Genomic DNA, 27,412 nt, shown 5'->3' with positions numbered 1-27,412 from the left:
TCTTTCCAGGACTAAAAGTCCCTAAATCTGCAAGTACAAGTCACTATTTGTACTCAGGGCTCTGCCGACTCCTAGTCGATATGCATTTTACAGAGAAAACACCCATTGACCACTAGATATATTTGATTATTTACACATGTGTGGAGTTTCCAAGAAATGCATGGGAATGAAACACAGGCTGGAATTTCAAATCTGCAGGAAGCATGGGAACAATCAGGGCTCTGCATTTCATCTTACAGCCTCAGGATGCATTCTGTCTCTTCATCTGGAGGTGACTGGGCTAAAGAGGGGAGGGGTGAATTTTGAAAGAGTAGGCAAAGTTGCAACCTATAGTCAGAATATCCCTGCCTTTCCACACCCAATGCCAACTTCACTTTAAGAGCATCAATCTTCTTCCTGCTTCACTCCATGATTAGTCTACTTCCAAGTTTAATAATAAGAATACAGGCTGCTGCTGACCAGGGCAGCATTCAACAGCAAAACTGAACACTGGGCGCATCTACATGGTTTATCTGGGCCACGAAGTGATTGATCCCTCATTGTTGTCCCTTTTAAGCCTGGATAGCTGGTGGGAACGCTGGAAAGGTGCTTGCAAAACATTAATGCTTAAGTGACTGTTCCAGTTGTTAAATCATAATACAGTGTGATTCAGCTGAAATGAAGTAATTATAGGGGGAGAGAAGAAAAGTCAAACGATATAAAAACAGGTCCTTCTGGATTGTCTAAGTACTGATGTGTTCTCTGATGCATATGCATTATTCATTTTTAATATGCCCATCACACAAAAGATTCCACTATTTTAAGGGTGGAGATTAGTGTTATTTTTGCTCAAGCTGTTATTCACAAATTTGGGCAAAGATGCTGCACTTACAATCTCAGAGAGGTTGTAATCATTCTAAATCATCACATCTCATGTTTTAATATTCTGATCTGAAATCTTCAATTTAATCTCCCTGCACTCTGGCCCTTATTTTAAGCATCTTTGTTCAAATCATAGCTCTCCCATGTCCTAGCTGTGTGATATTGAACAAATTGCTTAACATTTCTGATCTTCAGGTTTTGCCTCTTTAAAACGAGGATGGTAATAGAAAATACCTCATATGGCTTTTGCTATCTTAAATATAGATGAAAAGCACTTAGTGCCTGGCACACAGTAAGCACTTAATGTATATTAGCTGTTATTCTAAATATCTTAGGAAAAGTCTACTTGTCCTTTGGGCTCAAATGTTACCCACCTGGGAATCTGTCCTTACCCTGGAGGTTCGGTGAAGAGCCCACCCATATTAGCCCCTCTTAGCTCTTCTTTTTCCTACCACTGTTTACACGGTTCATAATTATCTGTTTACTTTTCTCTCTTGGAAACTGTGGATTTCTTGAGAGTTGCAAAACTGTCTAATTTATTTCATCTCTGGTTTCTTTCTTAGACCAAGATACATAGCTCCAATCATACTGTTGTGAAGGGTTAAGGAAATGAAAGCCATATGCATATTGAAGCAACAAAATCATGGAACTTACTTGTGTATGGAAACTCACTGTTCTTCAAACAGTAAGAATTCAAAACCTTAGCAAAGCAACCATATTGCTCCATCCTTGACTTTCGGCCTCTTCCCAGAATACTTTCCCCTCTTCCCTTTACCTGTTCTCTGTACCTCTGACCACAGTAGAAATCTTTTCAGGACCCTAGCCATTGGACCTTTGCACAGGTTGCTCCCTCTGTTTGAACTGCTCATATACCACACTCATCCTTCAGATCACTGCTCAAGTCTTATCTTTTGGAGAAGCCTTAACCCACCACCCCTTAGCCAAGGTCGTGTCTGCTTGAATTTGCATTTACAGAAATTTATTCCATCCTCTTTGAGATTTAATCTCAATTTCAATTATTTAGCTTTGTGATTATGTAATTAATGTCTATCATTCCATGGGAACAGGGATCATGCCCATTTTTGCTCTCTATCATGTATCCATGCACTGCCTCATGTTGTCAGACAGTGCCTGACAGAGATTCTCAGTAAATATATGTTAATGAATTAATGAATGAAGATCTGGCAACTGCCTTTCAGAAGTGCATGCAAAGAATTTTAGTTGCCTGATAAGGAACTAGAGTTCTTTATTCATTAGGTTGAACCAATGGCTGCCTTTTACATATGTTTATTAAAAGGCAGGGCTTTATTTTCCTCATCATTCAAGCATTAAGAAAACTACACTGCACCGTTTCTGCAAATGCTGGGAAAGACATAAATGTAGAAATAGTCAAAGGTAGACTAACATTTACCTACAAGAAGAAGTCCAGATTAATGGAGAACTGGTTTCTGAACTGCCCACTTGACCTTGCATTTTATTTCTTGTTTGTTTTTTCTTTTCTAAATCTTTTTGGCCATATATTGTTTGCTGGTTCTCCTGACATGTGTTGGTGAGTGACACGTGTTGGTGTGAGGCATAATAATTTAGCTATGTCTGTGTCTTTTCGGGTCATAGCCCTGGTTCCTCCACACGTGATTCTAATCTATTTCTCCGTTCATACCCACTCTGCTGTCCACCTAAAATGGTATACGTTTCCTGATTTCAAGGGATACCCAGCCTGGTGAGACCCAGGTTCTGGAGCCTTCTTTTGGACACCTTTGGCAGTCACAAAAGAGAGAATCACGAGTAGCAAAATCTTCATTGCTGAGTAAGGAATCCAAGTTTTCAGGGGAGAGTGGGAGAAGAGAAGTTAGGATGTGCTCTGTTACCTTCTTCACCATCTATCCAAGATGGCTGTTGCACACCTGCACCCACGATCCTGTACGGATTCATCCTTTTAAACCCAGCTGCATGATCCTGAAGCTAGTTACAGATGACAGTCCTGACCTAGGTTCAGCCTTCCCTAAAACCACCACAATCCCCGCTCACCCAAAACTCACTATGTCTCATTTTGCAATTGTTATTTTTACCTTTTGTTCTGACATATCCATTTATTTATTTTTTAAAGATGTATTTATTTATTTTGCGGGGGGCAGAGGGAGAGAGAGGGAATCTCAAGCAGACTCCCCACTGAGCATGGAGCCCGATTCTAGGACCCTGAGATCACAACCTGAGCTGAAACCAAGAGTCAGACGCTTAACCGACTGAACCACCCAGGCACCCCCCTCAACATATCCATTTAAAATGAACTGCACTATGTTCCCAGCTTTCTCAAAGTTATATAACTTAACTAATTTCATGAAAAACCGTGTAAACCTCCTCCCTCCTCAGTCCTTCTCTGCTCCTCCTCTTCCTCATTTACATGTGTGTTCTTTTTATGTATTTGATATCCTCAGAAAGATCATGATAACCTTGAATAGACTAGACTTTCTTTCCGCATCCTCTTGCATAGTTTTAGTGCAAACTGTCATCACTTTATTCATTGCAAAGAAATGGCTAATTCGTGTTCCCATTCTCTTCTCTCCCCATTCTTACCCAAGAGGCTGACAGGGTCATCTTTAAACATAAACACTGTATTTATTAACCCATAATTCAAGGCTCTTGGCAATAGGTATCTTCTGGTTTCTCCAGCTTTGCCTGCTTCATCCCTTACCATAAATTAGGCACCCAGCCATATGGAACTTTCCATCAATACCTTCCGCAACCCCAGATCTTTGAAAGCACTGCTCACTTCTTCTGATGAGCTCCAGCTGCCTTTTTTCCACTGGAAAATATCTCTTCACTCACCCCTCAAGAATCAGATTAAAAATCATCTCTTCTCTGAAACCATTTCTAACTCTCCAGAAAAAATCAGTCATGGCACCATCTATAAAACTGCAACTGTTCATATATTAAGTAGAAAAACATATTTTAAAACAATTATCTCATTGTCTCTTTCTCCTTCGCTAGATTATGATGTCCATGAGTGTAAGATTCACGTTTTCTCATCCACATGTCCCCTTGGTTATTAGCCTGATATCTAGCACATAATAAGCATTATCATATAGTCAGTGAATAAATAGTTTAGCTTAAAATATATGTCTTTTTCCCTTTGATAACACGCATTTGCCCCACAAAAGAAATGAGTTCTCCCTTGACATTGAAGTGGTATTTTGTCGAAGCGGCAGCCAGTTGAGAGATATGAAAAGTGGGTAACATCTGCATTTTGATGTGTGTACGTCTGTAGTAAATTTTCATTTAAGATGATCAAAAGGGAAGGGAGTTTAAGGAGTTTATGTTTTAAGACAGACTATAAAAATAACCTAGATTGTGAGTCTGCCATTTTAATTTTATCTTGGCTCTGACAAGTATTTCACTTTAAAATGCCTACCCCCCTAAAGAGTGCTGAGAAGCCTTCCAAATGGATCCCCCAAACTCCTTGGCATTTCTAAGCCTTTGATTTGGGTTCTTAGTAAATGTGAAATGATAAAAAAAAATAATGCTTGATGATGTTTTTGAGGTTCTGGAAATACTCTTTTCATCTACTTTTGTTTTTTATAGACATAATATATATTAGCATTCCAATCCTTTAAGTATGTTCTTTGTTTATTTCAAGAATCCAATCATTTCAATTCCATGAGCATTTATTCAGTGCCTATTGTATCTCAGCCTCCATGTTGGGTGCTGATGATGCTGAAATAATTCAGACAGGGTATCTAACCTTAAGACGTTCTAAGCCTGAGCCCAAGATTTAAAGGAATAAGGTCTTAATAATGTTTGTAGTAGAGAGATTATGTTTACTATAATGGGAAAAGATTAGACTGACCCTGTTGGAAAGGTGAGTGGCAGAGTTGACTTCAAAACATGGTGACTTTTAAGCTGGGCTTTGAAGGCTGAATAGGAGTTTGCCATTGTGTGGGTTAAGAAGCAAATCAGAGTATTTAAAAAAATGTTTTTGTAAAATGATATTGCAGTTGATTTCAATCAAGACCAGAGCATGGGTATTATAAAGTAGGGAAGACAGATAGTAGAGATGATGTGATTTCAAAAAACTTTCCCCTTCTGGCCTTTTTGCTGTTGTTTCATTGTCTTTGAGGCTGTAGGAAAAAATACTTTGTGAGGGCCGCTTTGATGTATATGAATTATTCATCATTAAGAAGTCAAGCAGCTGACACTAGCCTTTGTTAAAGCTACTGAAGTTACTATGGCCCCCCCTGGAAAAGCCGTGTGTTTTTTATTCCTTCCTGCCTGGTGCAAGGGTCATCTGCATGTGTGGGAAGGTCTTGGTCAGCTTTTCTCCAATTGATGCAAATAAGAGGACATTTTGAGCCTTCATGTCCTGTCGTTTTTCTCCATTCTCTTCTTAGGACAAAAATTATTTGTCACTGGAGACGCAGGCACACACACATACCCAAACCGCCTGGGCGTGTGGGCTGCTTGCTTCATTAAAAAGCCAGAGCTCAGTCAGATGGAAAGATACAGCCACCTCGTCCATTAGCGTTCTTGCTCTGACACAAGCAGCTTGACCTGGGAGCAGCCAGAGTCAACGGGATGTCTCATTAGAGCAGATGTTGTCACGTTTCTCCAGCATTGAACATTCTCCTGAGCATTGTGTAGGATGTGGGGCTGGGGTGTCTCCCGTCTCCTCTAGGGGAGAACGGGATCTATAATGGAAAGACTTCCACGTATGTGGAAGACCCACTTCGTGCCGGTGTCCACCATACTCTCTCAGTAATTCTACATACTCACCGTGTGTCATTTCACACACGAAGCTACCATGAATCACAAAGCTAACATTTCATGTATGCTTACTGAGTCTCAGTTGCTAAATGAAATGCTTCAGATGCATTACCCCACTTAACCCTAAAAACTCTATGATATATGCATGATATTGTAGCCAACTGCAAATGAAAACAAACAAACAAACACCAAGACTAAGGCAGATTAATTTGTTCAAAGGTTAAAAAGATACTTTTTGATGCAACCAGATTCCAATGGGTATGCTCTTTCTACTGTCCTTCCAATTTGGGTGCTTTTATCCCACAGAAGGCTAAGAAGCACAGAATAAATTTAACTAGAAGAATGATTGTGGTGGTACTTGTTGTAGCTATTACTATTATTGGACAAACGTGTGCTGAGGGTTTGCTATGTGCCACGTCCTAGACTATTACTCTATTTACATATCTCATTTAATTCTCTGTATTAGTGCCTGTGACTAGGCACTCTGTTTCCATTTTACCGATGTAGAAATAGATGCTTAAAGTGGCTAGGTAACAAATGTCAGCCAGACTTTGATCCCAAAATCTGTCTGACTTCAAATCAGAAGGAAGAAATGATATAGACTTATTTGGACAGCATGATGCATGGAGATAAGTAAACAATCTGAAAGACATTAAGGCTTATAATTGATAAAATTTGATCATATTTTGTTAAAATGTACTTCAGTGTAATAGCCTTTTATTGGGTACCTACTGCTATGAGGCATTACGCTAAGACCTAAGAATATTACGATAAATATTGATCACACTACTTTATCCTTATAAAAAAGATGCTTATAAATAAGAAAATCCACAGACACATGAGCAGAAATGATGAGATTACTGACATAGTTTATTAGAGGAATAGGCAAATAAAAATACTAGCAAATACTTAGATAGCCCTTGCTATATACCATGAATGCATCTCAGTATAAAACCTATGCATTTATTTTATTAATCTTCTCAGATATTTGATGTGATAGGTGCTACTATCATTCCCATAATACAGATTAGGAAAACAGAGGCTTGGAAAGACAAGTTCACAGCTCTACAAGTTAACAGAGCTGGCCATACACTTGGAGAACAAAGAGCAGGTAATGACTATTTCCACCTAGCTGGGGAAAGATGGAGTCATAGTCTGGAATGAATTCTACAGAGATAGGGAATTTAAAAGGGGTGGGAAGGGAAAGTGAAACCAGTCCCCAAGTAAAAATCAGAGAAATACTGGTAAGAATTGGTGGTTAGTGTAAGCCGACAGTTTACTGCAAACCTTTGGACTCATGTAAGTTAACATTAACTAGAGTTAGTGACGTGGTTTGAATTCTAGGTGCACAAGTTACTGGTTCTTAGACTTTTGGCATCAGTTTCATCATGTGGCAAATATGTACACTAATACCCATCTCATAGGGTAGTGGCAGGAATGACATGTGATAAAGCAGGAACCAGCCCCGCAGAGCCTGTCTGGGATATAGTAAGTAAGTGCTTACTGGATATTAGTGTGGAGGACACTGTGACAGGCCACCCAATGTTCCCTTCCGTGAAGGGCTGGTGGCCACAGCAGCTTGGAGTATTACCTGCAAACATCCTTCAGCTCACAGCCCCTTGAGGGATTCTCTCAGGTATAGACAGAGTGCCACCTTGGTCAAGATCATGACTCTGGGGCAGCCTGCATCCAGTGATTGACTGTTGCAAAGCTATACAGACTTGGCCACTGAGCTGACTCAGAACAACTCTGATGGGCACAAATATAGAATCATTATGTTGTATACCTAAAACTAATATCGTGTTCTATGTCAGTTATACCTGAACTAAGAAAAATAACTCCTATGGGGCCATTCAAGCTCCAGGGCTCAATTTGGCATTAGCCGTGTCTGTCATTGTGCCTCAAATTTTCCTACTCTGCTGAATCCTGCTTCCTTCCCCTCTCTTCCACAGGGGTCTCCTTGGTAAACATCTTACATGCTAAATCCCCATCTGGAATCTACTTCCAAGCTATCTTTGATGTTCATATTGCCCACGTCAGCAATGGGGAAGCAGAGAACAGGCAAAAACAGCACATCATGGAGCTAGGTTAGTGTCAGGATGTGTGATAAGTGCTCACTTGCTGGAAGACAGATTTTATGGGTTGCTGACTGCTTGACAATGGGGCTTGCCTTTAGTGCTACACAAGCCCACTGGACTCTTTGTTTACAATGTTAATTATTAATGTACTCACTATTCATCCATTTTACAGATGAGGGAAGTCAGCCTCACACAAGTGAAAAGACTTTACCAAAGTCACACAGCTTTAAGCAGTAGAGTTGTCCTTTCAGGATAAAAGCATCTCACCATGATGGCCCATGTGTATATTTTTCCTTTGTTGGAAATTCTCTGAGGCTGCATCATATTTGTGACACCTCCACACAGAAATGGTGTTTTCTACCTTACAAGACCTTGGGGGTCCAGAGAAAGGTCTTTTCCACCCTCAGCATTCTATCCTGTTTCCCAGTGCTGTCAGACAGAGATGGCCAGGTAAGTGATGGAGCCTTAAAAGGTTAATTACCATTAATCATTATGAGAAGGTGGCTTATTATCAATTCATAAATTCAGAATAAATTTACTTTGCTGACAAGCAAAATGTCCCAGTTGCCCTGTGGACCCTGGTTTCCCTTGTGAAAAATATTTTTTTTCTAGATTATGGTCTTTGTATAAACTGCTGTCTCTTCCAACACACTACGTGGAAGAAAGCTTAATTAAATTCATAAGTTGGTTAAATTATTCCAAACATACCAAAAGCCTTTAGGATTATGTGTGTCTGAGTATCTGTAGAGACCTAGATGGACAGTCATATTATCTATAAATAAAGATGCACAGAGGCTGTTAACCAACACCTTTAAAAGTGTGTTTTACAAGAGACCAACTCATGGGTTCTCTAAATCATTCATGTATGATATTTCTGTAAACAAAATGTTAAACGCTCATGGTTGCAACCTGCAAAACTCAATTTCACCAGACGCTAGGTTATAATTAAGGTATTACCAAAACTATGCCTTCCCATCACCATCCAGGATTTGCTTAGTAATTATTTGCATTTTCATTAAAGGAAGTATGAAGCAAAATGAAATGATCCAAAATATTAAAAATGATAAGAATAATCAATATTCACCATTTTGGAATTCTTTTTATACATCAGATACCATATTGTGATGGTTCATTTTATGCCAACTTGACTGGGCCACCAGGTTCCCACATATTTGGTCAAACATTATTCTGGTAGTGTCTGCAATGACGTTCTTTGATGAGGTTAACATTTACAACAGTAGACTGAGCAAAGCAGATGCTCTCCCTAATGTGGGTGGGTCTCATCCAATCAGTTGAAGGCCAGCTAGAACCAATGTCGATCCTTCCTTGTGTAAGAGAATTTTTTATATTTGACTGGCTTTGGACAGGGGCATTGGCTTTTTCTTCCCTGGGATTTGAGAGGAAACATCAGCTTTTCCTGGATCTCAAGCCTGCTGGCTTTTAGATGGATCTCTTTGGTCTCAGGTCTTAAGATTGGGACTCGAGCTACACAATCAGCTCTCTTTGGTCTCCTGCTTGCTGAATCACCCTGCAGATCATACAACCTGCTCTCCTCCAAAATCATGTTAGCCAATCCCCTATAATAAATCTCTTTAGAACATGTACACATACTACTCATGATACTAAACATTATACTAAACATTATGCTAAATATTTTATTTAGCTCAATTTACTACTTAAATGTCATTGAGAGAAGGGTACAATATTATTCCCATTTTACAGATGATGAAACTGACATGTTTTGTTGCATTCCACCCCCCCATGCCTAGCCACTCATCCATCTCAACTACCTTCTTCAACCAAACCTCAGGCTGCAACCACATGTGGAATCCACCTGCTAAAACTTTCGGGACAAAAGAACTTGAGAGGAAGTTTGAGGGTAGCCATACCCATCTACTGGGAAGTATCAGCATACCATGCACTCATTGCCTGTGTCTGGCTTCCTGCTTTGGTACCCGAAGGGCAGGTCAGCAAATTTACTGAGACCTCAGTATGGAGACTTTTGTGCAGTCTTCCCAGTCTTCACTGATGACTGTCCTGGTCCACCCCATCTTTTTTCTGGCTTTAGGGAGAGGTAGCACCCTCTCTCCTTTTCCACAAAAGGGGACAGAATAACATCTAAGAACACTGAACTCCCCTGCAAACCACATCCAGTCTTCCTCTTGTATAATCAGGGAGGATGGGGCTGATGGGGTTGGTGGCAGACCACGCTCTCTGAACTGCTCTTTCAGGAAGCCCTGTAGGGAACAAGTAGCTAAGAAAGCTGGCATTCCTTTGCAATATACTTAGAGCACTTATTAACACGATCGGCATATAAAAAATGTTCCATCTTTTTTCTTTTATTCTCTTTCCCCTCCATGTCTCTTTCCTTTTTCTCTTTCTCATCCTCATCCACCCCTCTTTCTCTCTCTCACTCCATCCATTCTGTCTCTTTCTTGGTTGTCTAACAATTAATTTTAATTAAAAAATACAAAACTACAGCTCTTATGTTTCCTTTCCCTGTCCCAGACATCTGAATGGGAAGGGTCCTTCCAGCTCTGCCTTCTCCCTTCTGTTCTCTGGCCCCATAGTACCACTAGGATGGAACTCTTTCCCTCCACTGCTTACCTAACTGTGAGGGTAAAACAGACACACACAACAAAGGTTGTAAGACCATTAAGTATGTTTGCCTGAATATCATGATGAAGACACTTAGATATGAAGTACCTGAGATTTTGGGAGTTTCAGAACATGGTATCATCAGTACTCTTTCTGATGTTGGTACCTGAAACTTTTCTTTTCTTTTTTTTGGCACCTGGAACTTTTAAACCCATTATTCCAGGTGTTCTCAGAGCGCCATTCTGATTTAGTTTGGCAGAAGACCTTGTTTAAACCTGAAATAACAACAGATGTTCTTTCCTATATAGACTCACCTTTCAGTCTCTTTATGTCCTGTGGGCCCCAGGTGCTGGTTTCAGAAGGAAGTTTCCTCAAGGAGTGGACAAAGGCATCATCCTTCTTGAAGGAAAATACCTTCCACAGGGAGGATGAGGATCTGGGAAGAAAATCAACAGATTTCTGTTTCCAATCCTCCCTCCATTGTTCATTCACAGTGTAACCCTAGAAAAGTGTCCTTCCCTTAGGCTGGGATTTTTAGATCTCCAAATGAGGCAAGGCGATCATCTTCTGGCTTTAAAATTCTGTGACTTCTTTCTTCCTTCCTTCCTTCCTTCCTTCCTTCCTTCCTTCCTTCCTTCCTTCCTTCCTCTCTCTCTCTCTTTCTTTTCCTTCCTTCCTTCCTTCCTCTCTCTCTCTCTTTCTTTTCCTTCCTTCCTTCCTTCCTCCCTCCCTCCCTCCCTCCCTCCCTCTCTCTCTCTCTCTCTCTCTCTTTCTTTCTTTCTTAAAAGATTTTATTTATGTATTTGACAGAGACACAGCGAGAGAGGGAACACAAGCAGGGGGAGTGGGAGAGGGAGAAGCAGGCTTTCCGCCGAGCAGGGATCCCGATGTGGGGATTGATCCCAGGACCCTGGGATCATGACCTGAGCCAAAGGCAGATGCTCAATGACTGAGCCACCCAGGCGCCCCTAAAATTCTGTGATTTCATATACTCTTCTTCCAAATGAAATTCAAACCCACTTTGCCCATATCCTTCTTTCATTAAGAAATGCGTTTAAAGAACCTAAATTGATAACGTAAGGGAATAGAAGTATCTATATGATAGCTATTAAAAACGTTTTTGAAGATTTTTATCAACATGGGAAAGTGAGCAACAGAGAATCTTCAAAGGAATATAAGAAAATATATAAAGTTCTATGTGCACTATGATACCTGTTAAGTGGGAAAAAAATGATAGATGAAGTCAAGACGGAGAGAGAATTTACCAAATGATTAACACCTGCTTCTGAGATGTGAGATGATGTGTGCTTTTTGTTTTCTTTACTTTTGCATCAGTTCCCAAATTCCCCAAAATGACTGTGTATTCTCATCAGGGGGAAAAAGATACTTTTTCTTTTTTTTTAAGATCTTATTTATTCATTTGACAGAAAGAGACACATTGAGAGAGGGAACACAAACAGGGGGAGCGGGAGAGGGAGAAGCAGGCTTCCCGCGGAGCAGGGAGCCCGATGCGGGGCTCCATCCCAGGACCCTGAGATCACGACCTGAGCCGAAGGCAGACACCCAATGAGTGAGCCACCCAGCTGACCCCAAAAGGTACTTTTTTTCAAAGAAGTTATTTTTTCATTTGAATTGGGAGTGATTTTAAATCAAATTAGAATATCACACACAAAAAAGCCTACTATTTGAGCTTTCCTCTGTCTTCCTTTTGCAATTAAGTTCATGTAAGTAATGTATTCCACTCTTTAAGAAAAGCAGTGTGCCCATCATATGTGTGTATTTAGATATTCAGGTACTTATTTTAAAGTTGCTCATGGAGCTGATTTCCAGATGTCCAGCAAGCTTTTGTGTGAAATCTCAATGAGCCAAGAGGATGAACTGGCATGAGGCAATGATATTAATAAGCTTGTTTTTATCCCCTCTAATGGGAGAGAAAGGCAAAAACATCAGTGACCTCAATTTTTCAAATTCATTCTTCAAAACATATTTCTCCATGTAACTGTATGACAAATGATAATTTACCCAGATTCCTCTACTCTTGGAAAACTTTCAGCAATTAGTGGTCTGGCACCTGAAAAACCTCACAGCCATCATCGACTTGCTTGTTATTTGCTACGATAATGCCCACACCTCCATTCCCACCTTTGGCCATGACTCCAATCTCAGCCTGTTTCCAGAGAAGGTGAATTGTGTTTGATAAGGACATACGTGTGCAGGAGGAAATCTGAGGGAGATATTAGGGTCAAAGTAGAACCTTGCTTTGCAAGCCAATTTTTTTTTTATATTTAATATATTCCTTTAAATTCATTCCTTGTGCCAGAAGAAAAGATTTATTCAGAAGAAGCTGCTAAGGTAATAAGAAAATATAAATCTTTTGGCTGATTGTGGAGATTTTTAAATGATGCGGAGAGAGAAGCTGAGCTCAGGTTGCCAGGTAAGCTAGGACTCAGAGGTCACGATCAACTCCCACCCCCTAATTCCTCTGTAGAAGCATCGCATTTCTCCAAGCCTCATTTTGCCCATCTGTGACGGAAGCAAGATGTTTCCTCTTTCACAGGGTGTGAGGAAGCTTAATGGAATCATGGTCATAAATAGCTTTTGACAAAAGCCCCATCCTGATATAATGTGGTATCAAGACCAAGAACAATTATCCTGCCTGCAGCCTAGAAACAATTTTCTTCTTAGGCAAGTGTAGACAGAATGATGCATTGTGTCTTACTCATCTTTGCATACCTGGACTGACTGCTTTGGAAAGTGGTTTTTATCCAGCATGAACTCTCTGGGATGTGAAATATCTCCCTCCAGGAGAACAATGGCAGATGATGGGCTAATCTCTGTGGCTGCATCTTGCTGTCTCTGAGGAGGTAAATCTCACCTTTCAAGTAAATCTCAAACATCTCACTGTTCGAGAAAAGGCATATTGAGAACAGCCACTCCTCTGAAATGGGTAATCACCCCAGGCCCCTCAGTAGGGAAACATATTTGACATGGAGTCAGTTGGGACCCACCAATTACAGCCCTATTCCACCACCTGGGAGATGATGCTCGACAACCTGCATCTCCTCCCTAACATCATCAGACCCCCATTCTCTTCCATTTTATACTGTGCTCTGGATAACTGAAAATGAGGTCAAGAAGGAGAGATGTTTTCCACTTAAACTGCCTCAACTTAATGTAAATCTACCTGAAGCTGTTTCTCTTTCCCATCAGTTTCCACATCCATCAACAATCCACAAATGTTGACTCAGTGATGAAGCCGCTAGAAGTTGGAGTTACTAGAGGAGATGTGCTCACAGAGGAAGCACACTACAGATGGAGTCTCGATGGCCTGGGAAGATTTGGACTGTCAGAGAACTGTGGCACATAGCCCAGTGAAGTGGCAACGACAAGGTGTGCCTTAGGGATAGGGAAGCCTCCACATGCCTTCCTGGAATAAACGTTCTACTCACCCACTCATTTACTCTTCATTCAGTAAACATTTACTCTCTCCTTACAGTGGGTCAAAACTGCTCTAAGCACGGGGGTGGGGGGGGTTATGTTTCAGCCACAGATTGCCTTTGACATTCTCCCAGGTTGAAACATACAGTCATGGGCAATTACAAACCTGAGTGTTGTGTACATGGTAGGGCAGGTGCAGGGCATAAAGAAGCAAAACCCTATTCTTTTGCCCTAGGTTTAGAAAATCTTAACATAGGAGGTAATTGTTGAGGTGATTTTTACCATGGAGGTCCATGGGAGGGGGCAGTAGAAAATAACACAGAGAGTCAAGAAATGGTGTAGTAGACAGGATAGGGTGCTGTGAACAGGTTTTCGAGCAAGGGGTTGATAATATTGGAGACAGGAGGTTAAGAGATTATTAGATAGGCAGACATTTGCTGAGATAAGGATTCTTCAAAGGATACTGGATTTTCAAGGATAGAAAATTCAGGTGAGTCCCCGGTTTTGCAGGAAGCACTGACTCCCCCTCCCCCAAGATTAGTGTTTTGCTTTGGGCAAGATAATAGAAGACCAGGGAGACATAAGTATCCACAGAGGGAATGCGAATTCTTCAGAGGCTTGCTTGCTCGACACAGGATACCTTGGTATAAAACTTGCAGGCAGTGAGGCAGGAAGGTCACCTCGCTGTGTAACCTCCTGTTTGAAAAGATTATTTAGCAGCCTCCCTAGGGATCTGAGTGTAATTTTGTTCAAACTTTATTTAAAAATCCACCTCTATGACGACCAATTTTTACTGGCCCCTTAGGTGATAACTTAAGACAGATTTCTCTTTAATAGTTTTATAACTATTTAAGTCTCCAGCTCATTCATCTCATTTTATTTCCCACATCCATAAAACGAGGCTGGGGTTCTCACCAGGGAAGAGAGAGGAAATCAGGTGCCTGGAAGGGAAGGGCAGATTCCTAAAGCCTCTCTGGCTGGTTGTGACTCTTCCTAGGGTACTACCTCCTTGAGGGCCCTGAGCCTGAGCATTCTGGGCTTGTGGCTAGTCAACTCTAAATGGGTATCCTAATTCTGGTATTAAATGACAATGTGACCTTGAGAAGTCATTAAAATGCTAAGAATCAGTTTGCTTACCTGCAAAATGGAGATAAGCATTATAGATACGGGGTGTGATTCAAATGGAAACAGCCTGTGAATGTGCCCTAGGAAGGTGGGTAACTCAAAAACACAGACTCTTTCTTGAGCACTGATCATTACATGCCTCATATGGCCATCATCAGCATTTCCCATCCTACCTTCCTTCTTGGTCCACCATGTCTACTTCCTCTACTATCTACAATCATAAGAAAGAACTGGCTACTATATATTCTGGTTTCTCAAGTTTACAAAGTAAATGGATTCCAGGGAGACCAGCATTCCCCTGGCTGGGAGCACACACAATCTCCAGTTCAGGGCTGTTCCACAAACACGCCTACTTTTTGTGTTCATGTGTAGGGATTAATCTGTGTGTGCTGCAAGTATATGTCATTCAATTCTGAATTCATCATCAACATGAGGTCTCTGAGGAAGCACCCACATGCAGGAAAGCCAAAGGGCCAAAAGGAAGAAAAAATTAAACTTCTACATGGTTGCATGCTTTCCTGTTAGCAGAAAACACAGTACTTCTTTTCATTATTGATGAAGACACAGTCACTGTTTAGAGTTGTGGACAAACCAGTGTCCTTATAGCACCAACTGTGGGGCACATCCTCTGTTGAGAAAAAGAGACTGGAGCCAAGCTCTGAGAATTTTAGAACCTAGAAAGGTAGGAAGTGAATACAAGACACTGATTCTACTGCCAGTATATGTAGCTCAGAGCTGAATTTTCAAACTCTTTCAACCTTAGCTAAATATAACTCAGAGGTTTGAATTACTATAAACTCATGTTACATTTATTTACAGGATGAGGGTCACATACTAAGTGCTTTTCCAAACATAAAAAAAGGTCCCAGGCCATGAATTCATTCTCTTTTCAGAATATTTCACCAATGTTCCTTTAGTTGTAAATAGCAGTGATATTTCTATTAAACTCATTTTCTCACTTGGTGGCATATCTATTCCATACGATCTCATTATCTACAAGGAGGCAGATTCCCACTGGACCCCTCCAAATTAGGCCATCAGACTCCCTTGTTTATGCCTTTTAAACTCATTCATACAGGGGCAATGCTATCTCGTCCTTCAGAGAACAGAAACTCACCAATCCACTCTGCAGAAGATAAAGAAAAATGAAGCTAATATTTCTCTTTGCTGAGCCCATATTTACTGCCCCACCACAATGAGGCTCTTTCTGCTACCCTCTCCGATGGGCACTAATGCAGAGCCTTTTTTGTTCCAAGTGCAGCTTAATGTGCCCACAGATAAATCTTCTGCCCTGCTCTGTATCAAAAACATCTTGCAAGTCTAGATAAATTATTTGCCACCACTCCAGTTTTGTCTACTAATTTTTTAATGTACATGAAGTATTCAGGGTGATTTGTAAGGCATGAAATACCTCTCATGAATCCATCCTGACACCCCTCTCGCTGAGAATACATTTCTAAGGGCCACCCATGTCCATCTGGGGCAGAAGTGTTCTATCTAAATTAAAGATCTACTTGCTGAATGGATAGATTATGGAGTACTGAGCCTCCTCAGGGCTCTTTATTCTAGTCTTTTGCTTCCCTCCTGTGCTGCCAATGGTGTCTGGAGTCTAGGTAACTCCTCCTTTTTTTCCCCCTAAAGATTATTTATTTATTTGAGAGAGAGAGTAGAAGGAGAACACGAGTGGGGGGAAGGGGCAGAGGGAGAGAGAAAAGTAGACTCCCCACTGAGCAGGGAGCCAGATGCAGGGCTTGATCCCAGGACCCTGAAATCATGACTTGAGCCAAAAACAGGCACTTAACCAACTGAGCCACCCAGGCATCTTACTCCTCCTGATACTTTCTGCCCCCTGGCATATTTCCTAGGATGGAGAAATTGGAGCTGGGGTAATTTTTCAACCTCATGGACTCCCAAGACACCTTATAAGCTGGGGGTCTTTCCCTAGTCAATGGATTGGAGGTGAAAACCAAAGCATGAAAACAAAGCTCTTCGAATGTAAGAGAAGAACATGGGACTCCAAATAGTTGGAGTAAGGTCACAGCTTTCAGGCATTTGAACTGGATCGATGGAAATGGCTCTTCCATTTTAATTGTCTGGTGTGATGAAAAGAACAGGACTTTTGTGTTCAGAAATTGGAGATTGATTTCTAGATTTACCAGTTATTAGTGAAGAGATCAAAGACATTTCACTTAAGCTCTGTGCACCTCTATTTGCTCTTCTAAAATTTGGGGAAATTAATGTTACTGTCATAGTCATTTCAAGGTTGAAAAGAGCATGTACCTGTGTCCAGAACACTACAAAGGCTCAACCAAGGTGAATTTCCTCCCTTCCCTCTAAGTTCACTTTTGTAATGGCTCTTTCCACGACACCACCCTACTCTGCAATCAAAACAGCTTTTGTGTGGGGAGCTGTTTGGTGGGCCATTCACACATGGTTTTCGTATCTGATGCTCACAACAGTACACCCCAGTGGGCATTAGTATTCCCACTCGACAGAGGAAACACTGAGGTTACAGAGGTTGGGAAAATTGGCAAAAGGCACACCTTCCCCACATCATAATGCCAAGATTCTAACCCCAACAGTATCGTCCCCAAATCCATCTCTGTTCTTTCAAATACTCCTTCCCATTCTTCATCCTGCAGGGAAAAAAAAATCCCTAGACTATAACATCTCTGTTATTTTTCTGCTACATTGTGGCACTCTCTCAGGTTGCTCTGAATGTCTAATCAATGCCTTTGGGGCTACCCTATTGCACTTTAATTTCGTAGAGTTTTATGAGCTACGTGTCTCTCACCAATTAATTAGAGATTTCTTACATTGTTTTGAGATATTTCTTATCCCTATTTTTGCCATATGCACTCCATTGTTGCCTTCCATTTTTTTTTTTAACATATCCATTCCCGTATTTTTATTATCTTTGATGGCAGCTTAGGATTTTAGTATCTGGCATTATTGGCCATTTGTTCTCTGCTATATTTATTCATTTATTTTCTTCTTCTACTTCTATTTATCATTCCAGAGCTTCCCTACTTCTTCAGATGCATTAAATTATTAACTCCATCTATTTCTTTCCTGTCTCCACCTACAATAATATGACTTCACATATTCATTCCGCTTCAACTTTATCTACTGGAAATCCAATATCTGCAGCTCCTGTGTTCCCTCAGCTGCCATATGCTCTTATTTTTAGCCTAATTATGAGCATAATGAAGTTTTGATCATGATTTTCCAGGTTTCCCCCTCAGTGACTTGAGTCATAACCTCCCTAGTTGCCAAGTCTGGAAATTTTACCTCTTGGAAACATGAATAAAATATTAAATTAGAAATTCATCCTGTGTATCACAAATATTCTGCCACTATTACTTCCCTTTTTCATTCTCTGCAATCTCAGCTACATTTGGTAATTAGAAATGACCCAGTTTGAAGACCCTTGTTTTTTTGTTCCGTTGTGAAAATGAATTTTCACTGTGGTTAAGTTTTTCAGTGCACTGAACATGTTTGGTGTCATGCCCAGTATGGTATAGAATTAGAGATGAGTCCTGGAAGGCTCTTCAAGTATCAATTTGAAAAAGTGGCAAAGGATTATGGAATTTAAAAAAAAGTGGGGGGACTTGAGAATGATCATTTACCATCTCTGCCATTCTGAAGAAGTCCCTCAACTGCTAAATCTCACTTTTGTCGTCTACTAAACAGGGACTACAGAAGTAGATATCTACCTTTTGGAGTTATGGTGGGGCACAGATGAGTCAGCATTTGTGAACAAGTCCAACAAAACTCTAGGCACATAATGTCTTCTCAAATAAATGCCAGTTAAATAGGACACTAGTGCCCCCCTACTGCTGATCCCCAACAAGTGTGGAATGCCAGCACCATGTGGCCAGCCAGTCTACATCTCACCAAGGGGCAGAAACTTCACAAACTTCTAGGTGTGCCCACTCTACCACCTGACTATACTGATTCCTAGAGTGTTCTTTTAGTTTTGGGCAGAGCCCATATCACAATTCAGGAAGTTTACTCAAAACTGTTTTCCCATAGAGAGAGCCATCATCTGGTTCCATCCAAAATTCACCCATAGGCTCCTGTCTCTTTGTCTCCTTTAGGACACTTAGGACACTTTCATTACAAGCATGAGAGTTCTTCAGATTTTTTAATAGAGTTCCCAAAGTACTTCCCCAACAACTGCAATAATACCTCATGGATTCCATGGTTTCTAGACCCCTCAGCATCCTCTTCTCTCACCTCTGGATTGCTCAAATGTGTAAGGTCTCAGATCTGACTAAATATTTCAGGAATGACTACACGATGCAGAATGGAACAGCAGTGCCATGTTTTTTGTTCTGGATGGTCTATTTCTCTTTGCAAATCCTGAGAACAAAATCACTTCTTGAGCAGCTATGCCCAGTAAGAATTCATTTTAACTATGTTTTTATTCAGCCAGAATCTTCAGTTTCTTTTCCCCCATCTACAATCAGAAAGTTGAATTTTGGGATCCAGGCTCAGAACCTCACATTTACCTTGGGTCCATCTGATTCACTGGTACAATCAATTGTGATTCCAAGAGATCAAAGGCCACACACAGAATTCATTGGCCCATTTTACAAATGCCTTTTTAATACTCAATTTGAGATGCTGCTTCAGGCTCTGAGGATGCATTGTTCAAGAGGACATATTTTGTCTTGCATGGATGGAACTTACAGTTCCAGCAGGGTAAACAGTCATTAAATTAATTTCAACAAAAATGGTAAAAGCACTAGCAAGGCGGCTTGTCACAGGAGCCTGATTTAGTCTAGGGGATCTGGGAAAACTTCCTGTGGACATAATTTTCATTTCTAAGTATACAGAAATCACTTTGAGCTTTAAGGAATGAATAGGAGAGTTCCATGCAATGGGAAAGACATGGGGAAAGGCCTTGAAGACAGAGCACCAAGACAAATCAAAGGATCTACAAGGAGAACAAATATTAATGCAGGTAGGAAGAAAAGAGAGGCATGGCTATGGCTAGAGATAAGTCAGTGTTTTATTGCAAAGGGATGTGTAGGTCCATTAAGGATTTTGGTTGTTTTCTTAAGAGCAATGAGAAGTTACTAAGAGTTTTTAAGCAATGGGGCAGGTGGGGGACATGATTAAATTTACATTTAAAAAGGCTCATTGGGCAGCTAAAGTGTGAGAATATGAATTCAAGTGGGAACAAGGATATGTGGTAGCTGATGATGGTAGTGACAGATTAAGTGATAATGGCACGATGGTCATGAGTGGTGGCAGTGGAGAGAAAGGGAAGTGGATAGGTTCAGAAGTGCATTTCAGTTACTGGACTATATAGAACAGAGTTGTTGCTTTGAAAAGAGGGGAGAAAAGAAAAGGTATAAAGGATGATACCCAGGTTGCTGATCTGTACATATGTGTGGATGTTACTAGTATTTGCCAAGTTTGGGAAAACAGGAAGTGACAAGAGTTGCGATAGGAGAACATACACTAAGTTTGAGTGGTGTTGAGTGTGAAGTGTTCCCTAGCTATTCAAGTGGATACCTAGAGCTGGATGTTCATTCCTCTTTTTAGTTTCCTTCTATCTGCAAATAAGCTACTACAATTTTGTGTCTCATCATGGGACCTGATTTCAATGACTAGTTACGCTAGCAAAACTATCATAGTTCTCAGGGTGCCTGGGTGGCTCAGTCGGTTCAGCATCTGCCTTGGGCTCAGGTCATGATCCCAGGGTCATGGGATAGAGTCCCACATCAGGCTCCTTGCTCAGCGGGGAGCCTGCTTCTCCCTCTCCCCCTCCCCCCCCGTGCTCTCGCTCTTGCTCACGCTCTCACTCTCTCTCAAATAAATAAAATATATTTTTAAAAAGCTACAATAGTTCTCCTGATAGTGTGTTCATTATGTGAATGTGTGTTTGTTTTAAGTTGATTTGCAACAAATTTGGTTTTCTCTGAGGTTTGTTTTCATGAAGTTTTCCTATAAGCAACACAAGAACCTGGTTTTCCTATATTAAATATGCCTTAAAAAATTTTATTTAATGAGTTAATGCTCAACACCAAGCTTACAGACCCTCACCTGCCAAGTTGATTTAACCAGTCAGGTATCTTGACAAAGTAACTGCCCAATTACCAGATTTTTATAATTGCTACACTGGGGGCATTAAGCCTGAAAAATATGCATGTCCATGACCTCAGTACCTTCCATGTTTTTCATCCCTCCATTTTGAGTTTGAAAAATTGGCATGAAAATTGTTTTCTGACACTTCTTTTGAACCCTTAAATTATGTATCTATGACTAATAGCGATGTCTCAGGATGTTCTCTCAGAGAGGAAATCTAGTTTGAAAATCTGTCCTTTGTTTTTCATTCTGCAATTTCCTAAAAAGATCAGTTCAAGGACATCCTTTGGCCCTCACTCTCACTATCACTATAGTACACATAAGCCTACCCCACCACACTGTTAAAATGCAATTTCTTCATATTAGCAGACAGCTTATTTTTGTTCAGCATCTACGATATGTTAAAAATTAAAGCAGCATCAGGAAAATGAGAGGGCCCTCCACATTGAAAGACTTCACCATAGGGTTTAAAGTGAAACCAAGGCTGCATGTTGTCAAATATCAGACATAGGTACTATTAGTAGGCAAGGTGACCCACAAGCTCCTGGAAGTGAAGGCTGTGGCAGGAGTAGCTAGCATGCTGCATCGCATACGAAGTCACTCGTCAAACGTAGAATTGTGAACGAAGCTATACTTGGTCCCAAATATTCCTTCCTGTGCCTGATTCTTCCAGACTCTGTCCAGCCTTGCCTGCTTCTTTAAACCCTACACCTTCACTCTATAGACCTCATTCAAAAACCAGGCTCTTGAGATTCTCACACTCTATGGTCTTTCCCCTGAGCTCTTCCTTAACCAGTCCCGTACTTGCAATCTCAACCTACGATCAACATGCAGTCATAATCCCCCAGTCCTCAGCCTGGACCTTCAAATATTTTGATTCAACCAGTCCCTTTGTCCTAACAATCTGACTTCTTTACTTTCCTGCTTTTGTAACTGAATCCCAGTAATGTGGATATTGACTTCTCAGAATGTGGCTCCCACTGTGTAGACACAACCCGCCCCCATAGACTGAGGTCTCCACAAGCTTCCCAAGCTCCAAGGGCACTGGTCACCCACTATCTGGACACAGTTGCCCTACATCCAACCACCTGAGAGCTGAAAACCCACTTACGAAGTGCCCTATCCCAGTCCCTCCTTTGTCCCCACTGAATTGATTAGTCCTTTTATTTGGTCAGATAGTAAGTTCCCTGTCACTATACATAATAAGAGCCTGAACAACCTGTGACAGGAGTGATTCAAGCATCAACTGAAAGATCACATTAAATTATTTTTGATGCCGCTTCTAATCTTGAACTTCTGACTATATAAAGTATACCCTGTAAAATATGCAGAAGTCAAAGTTTGCCTAAGACATGCTATTTTATGCAATGTGATTCAGAACTCTATTAACAGGATGTGAGATGTTGAGCAAAGTTTATATAGGAGGAGTTCGTCCCTTACTGAATGGAGGAACAAAGTCCTTTTTCCCAGAGGGCAGGTTTTCGGTGAGGATGGCTGCATATCTATCTGGATGCCTGAGGGATCCTTTCTATTTTCTAATGCCTATCGACCTCACAAGATGGTTTACTTAGTCACAGAGATACTGAGGTGGTGTTCTATGTACTGTGCATTCCTTCTTGTCTTGCTGAGTTTCTGTGGCTTTCTGGTCCCTATGGGATAATGTCTGAAGTCCTAGACCTGGCCTTCAAAGCCCATGAGGACCACGTCCCTCCTCACCCAGCACTTTCAGCTCATGTGATGCCCCCATCTGGAGCACGGCTTTGAGCATCCCACGCTGGCTACACTTCAAGAAGTACATCAAGCTACCTCACACCTTCTTGGCTTTGCCCTCAGGGATTCTTCTGCTTTGGATTCTCTTTGCCCACCAACTATCTCCCAGTCAATATCCCACTCTTCCTCAACATTTAACTTGAATATCACCTCCTTTATGAAATGTTCCTTTATTTATTTTTTAAAAGATTTTATTTATTTATTTGAGAGAGAGAATGAAAGAGAGAGAGCACAAGAGGGGGGAGGGTCAGAGCTACTCCCTGCTCAGCAGGGAGCCCAACGCGGGATTCGATCCTGCGAGCGGAAGGCAGTCACTTAACCAACTGAGCCACCCAGGCGCCCTGAAATGTTCTTTTAATCTGAATTGTCTTTCTCTATAAAAGTTAGTCCTTGCACTCTCTAGTCTCCCAACACCAATGGTCTACTCCTAGAGCTCGTCTCACTGAGCTGAGACTATGTTTGCATCTCTTTCTCTTAGTGAGCTCCATGTAATAGAAGTCCAGGTCTCCTTCATCCCTGTATCTCCTCTATCCATCCCAGTTCCAGGCATTAGTAAGTACATGACAGATATAAGTTGAATGAATATATGTTAATTGATTAAAAAAATAAAATAAGCATAGTTAAAATTGTGCAAACCAACTCTCCAAATTGGTTCCCAACTGCTATAGCCATGGATAAAGATATTCAAAAGTACAGATTTCTTGCCTGTTTAACAGACACAACTCTAAATATTCAAAGATAACTATTTCATCACTTTTCAAAATTATTTGAACTCAGGGTCCTGAAGGGCTTTTCTTTATCTCCTCAAAATCATTCTGAATTTCAAACTTACGTCACCAAAACATTATGTCCTCTTCACCTTCAATAGCTTCAGTTAATTAAGCTCTTGTAACTCTCTCACCTTTACTGATGGTGTTTCCCAGAAGTCTAAATTATAGCCCACAAATTCCAGAGAGATGACAGGGCCATTTGAGACCGTGGGGATAGAAGTCTAGGGTAATCTCTACCATTTCTTGTATATACTTGATGGACAAAATCTTGGCAAATGGAACAGTATTTTAATCTACATTAATCACTTTGAACTTTACATTGGCTAATGAGGCATGTCATCTGCCAGCCTCTGACAAATTCACAATATTTTGCAGAATTCTGCCAAACAGTGACATAAGGAACCACCTGAGGGCCTCTCTGGCTGTCAAACATAGCCCGACCATCCTGAGTCTCATTCACGTTCTGGCTCTGTGAATTGTGCCTCTTAATTATCTACCTACTTGTCTTTTTTCCTCCTTCTCTCTCTTCAAGGCCCTCGTGACTGGTCATGGATTCCATACTGGGATGAGGAAGAATGAGTTCTTAGTGATAAGTAATAGTTTAGCGATTATCAATAACAGGTTCTTTTGAAGGAGGTAATAGTGATTTTATTTCCCCCTTTTCTAGCACTGATTGATTTGAGACAATCACAGTCCTCCAGGAGACTTAGTTTTCTCATTTGAAATGCTCCCTTCATGGGAGTGCTCTGATGGTTAAATGAGGTAAAGCAAAGTGCAACATCTGACTTGTAGTAAGTGCTCAGTTAAGGTGAGAGCTTCATTATTGGTTTACCAAAATATCTGTCCAGAAGGCCATCTAAAGCAAAGACCAGACTCCATTTGGAAAAAAAACCCAAGATGCTGCAAATAGGAATCATCTATTCATGATTATATTTCCAGCTTCTTAGAGGCTGCAAGACATAGAGGGAAGAGAAGAAAGGAGCTCCTGTGGATTTAAACCTACTATGTGCCAGATACTTCTCTGATCATTTTGCATATATCTTTCCACATAAACCTCACTGTTCTCCTACCAGGTAGCTGCTATCACCCTCACTTTTCACAAGGTGAAAGCAAGGCTCTGATTGCTGAAAGAGCTTACGATGTGAGATCTCAATGCTTACATGTGCCAGATGAAAGCCCAGATGTATCTGTGTGCAAATTTGTTTTATTTTTCCAAAGAAATATGGGTAATAAGTATACACTAAGGTTCTCTCTCCTGAAGTATGTTCTACATGATGTTAAAAGGAGTGACAAGGTGGGATATTTTCTGTGATTAGCTTAATTTGGGAACCATTAGATTACACAAACAACTAAAATATATCCTCCTTTGGATGGACTTCTCAGAGCCTTGAATGAGTGAATACAGCTAACCTCAAGTCTTCTAAGGTATGAAAGAACTACTATATGTAATCTTCTTCCATAGAACATTCTAGGATACCATGATCTAGGGAAATGATCGGTAAGGACTTGTTTATCTGTTCCACTAAAAGGTCCAATATTTCAATATATTCTACATTATTTAGCAAAATAACCTCTGACCAATTCTGTCCATTGGGTGCCTATACAATGCCCATTAACAAATCTTAGGAGGCAGATAGACATCCTCAGGAAATATTATAGTGGTGTTTCATGAAGGCAGATCTACATAAACCATGCATTTTCCAGTAGTATTTTCTCCCAGTCTATTGTGCAATGCATGGCTCCTGGGTACCAGAGCCCCAGACATCCAACTGCTGTAAATCACCCAAGAAAGGTGATCATTAAATAGATTAAAATGCATGGAAATTACCTAAATGTGGACCATTAGATTAAATGAAGCAGCTACAGTATAATGCCCTGATGGCTCCAGGAACTTTATTTAGATTATAACTGTACCAGTGTTGTGCAAATCACATGATTAAGGAGAATATTACAAATCTTACTGCTCCCTCTCCTTCCACTAAGGGTTTGCAATTGAAATTCCTCCAAGGCTTAATAAACAGTTACCTCCAAGAAGGCACTTTGAAACTGACTTTCTAGACCAATCTGCATTTCGATGTGGTTCAGAGCAAAACCTTATCTCTGTGTGGCATGTTTGCAGGAATAACAATGTTTAAATAATGTCTGAAATGGAGCATAAAAATCCTTTGTAACTCAAATGGACATATTGAGAAATCTTAAGCTTCAGCTCACATTACCTTTTTGATATTTCTTTCAAAGACTGACAGTAAGACATCATCACTTGCAGAAAGTAACTCTCCAAGAGCCCTGTGCATATTTTTTGATGTAGTTCTCGCTTGCAAACTCTCTTCATAACTCTAATAAATGCCAATTTGGGGAGCAGGAGTGGTTAGAGTTTTAAATTTTTCATGAAATTCTATGTGAATTTGAAGTAGTCTGTCTATTTCTTTCTATCTAACCTGATCACTGAAGAAAAAGGGAATAAAAACAGCATACATATGCGTGCCTTCAAAAAATACCTCTTAATTGGAGTCATTTAGGAAGCTCTGGGTTAGATCTTTTTGGCAGAGAAAACCATCAGCCAAGGTGGGCTTTTCTCTCCTTCATGTCAAGTCCATTTTTGTTCTCTTATTAGATCATTTCATTTTATTGAGGCTGAATGCAAGAAAGCAAAGGGAAGAGAAGGGAGCTCATATGGGTTGAGTGTCTATTCGGTGCCAAGTACTGAGCTTGGCGTCCTCCATATTACCATAGGTTATGAATTTCATCCTCACACAACCCTTCCAGGCAGATACTGTTGACTCATTTATCAACTAATAAAACTGAAGCTTGAAGAGATTAAGTAATAGACTACCATGGTAGGATCAGATTTTGAACCTATCTCTATCCTTAGTAGGGTCCATGCTCTTCCCACCATATTCTGCTATTTCATTGAGGGTCACACCTGTGCCAACACAAAGCACCAATGAGAAGAGTCATAAAACACTGGGACCACTGTTTTTGGTAGGAGCTTTGTTGGTAGGTGTTAGAAAATGGACCTCATGACTAAGCCTGGATCCCTTTTGCAAAATGGAAGAAGAATGGGGGGACAAAGAAGTTAAAAAATGTACTTAGGGGGGTGCCTGGGTGGTTCAGTCGTTGGGCGTCTGCCTTCAGCTCAGGTCATGATCCCAGGGTCCTGGGATCGAGTCCCGTGTCAGGCTCGCTGCTCAGCGGGAAGCCTGCTTCTCCCTCTCCCACTCCCCCTGCTTGTGTTCCCTCTCTTGCTGTGTCTCTGTCAAATAAATAAATAAAATCTTAAAAAAAAAAGTACTTAGGTATATCAGGCACTCTTCTAAGCATTTTACACACATTATCTCATTTAATCCTGATGATCTCATGAGATGGCCACAGTTATTTATACTCTACAGATGAAAAAAAACTGAGGCTTGCAGAGAGATAAACTGCTAAAAGTAACAGAGGAATGAGTGATAGAACTATACATAGGTCTAGGTTGCAGTGTACTCCCCATTCTCCTCCCAATCCCCAGTGCTAAATAAACACCAGTCTACTTTCTTTCTCTACTGATTGTCCTATTCTAGACACTTCAGATAAATGGGATCAGAAATGTTTGGTCTTCAGTGACTGCATTTTTTACTTAGGATGTCTTCAAGATTAATCCTGTTGTCACATGTATTAGTACTTCATTACTTTTTATTGCCAAATAATAGTCCATTATATGGATATACCACATTGCCAAGTAATAGCCCATTGTATGGATATACAACATTTTATTTATTCAATCATCAGTTGATGGATATTGGAGTTGTTTCCACTTTTTGACTATTATGAATAATACTGCTCTATGCATGTGTATAAAGTTTTGTGTGGATGTATGTTCTTAGTTCTTCTAGGTATATACCTAAAAGTAAAATTGCTGGGTCATATGACAACTCT

Source organism: Eumetopias jubatus, unplaced genomic scaffold (genome assembly GCF_037043125.1).
Source record: "Eumetopias jubatus isolate StellerSeaLion01/CBP00866 unplaced genomic scaffold, mEumJub1_p1.0 scaffold_10, whole genome shotgun sequence".
Taxonomy (NCBI): Eukaryota; Metazoa; Chordata; class Mammalia; order Carnivora; family Otariidae; genus Eumetopias; species Eumetopias jubatus.
Note: the sequence above shows the minus strand (reverse complement) of the source record.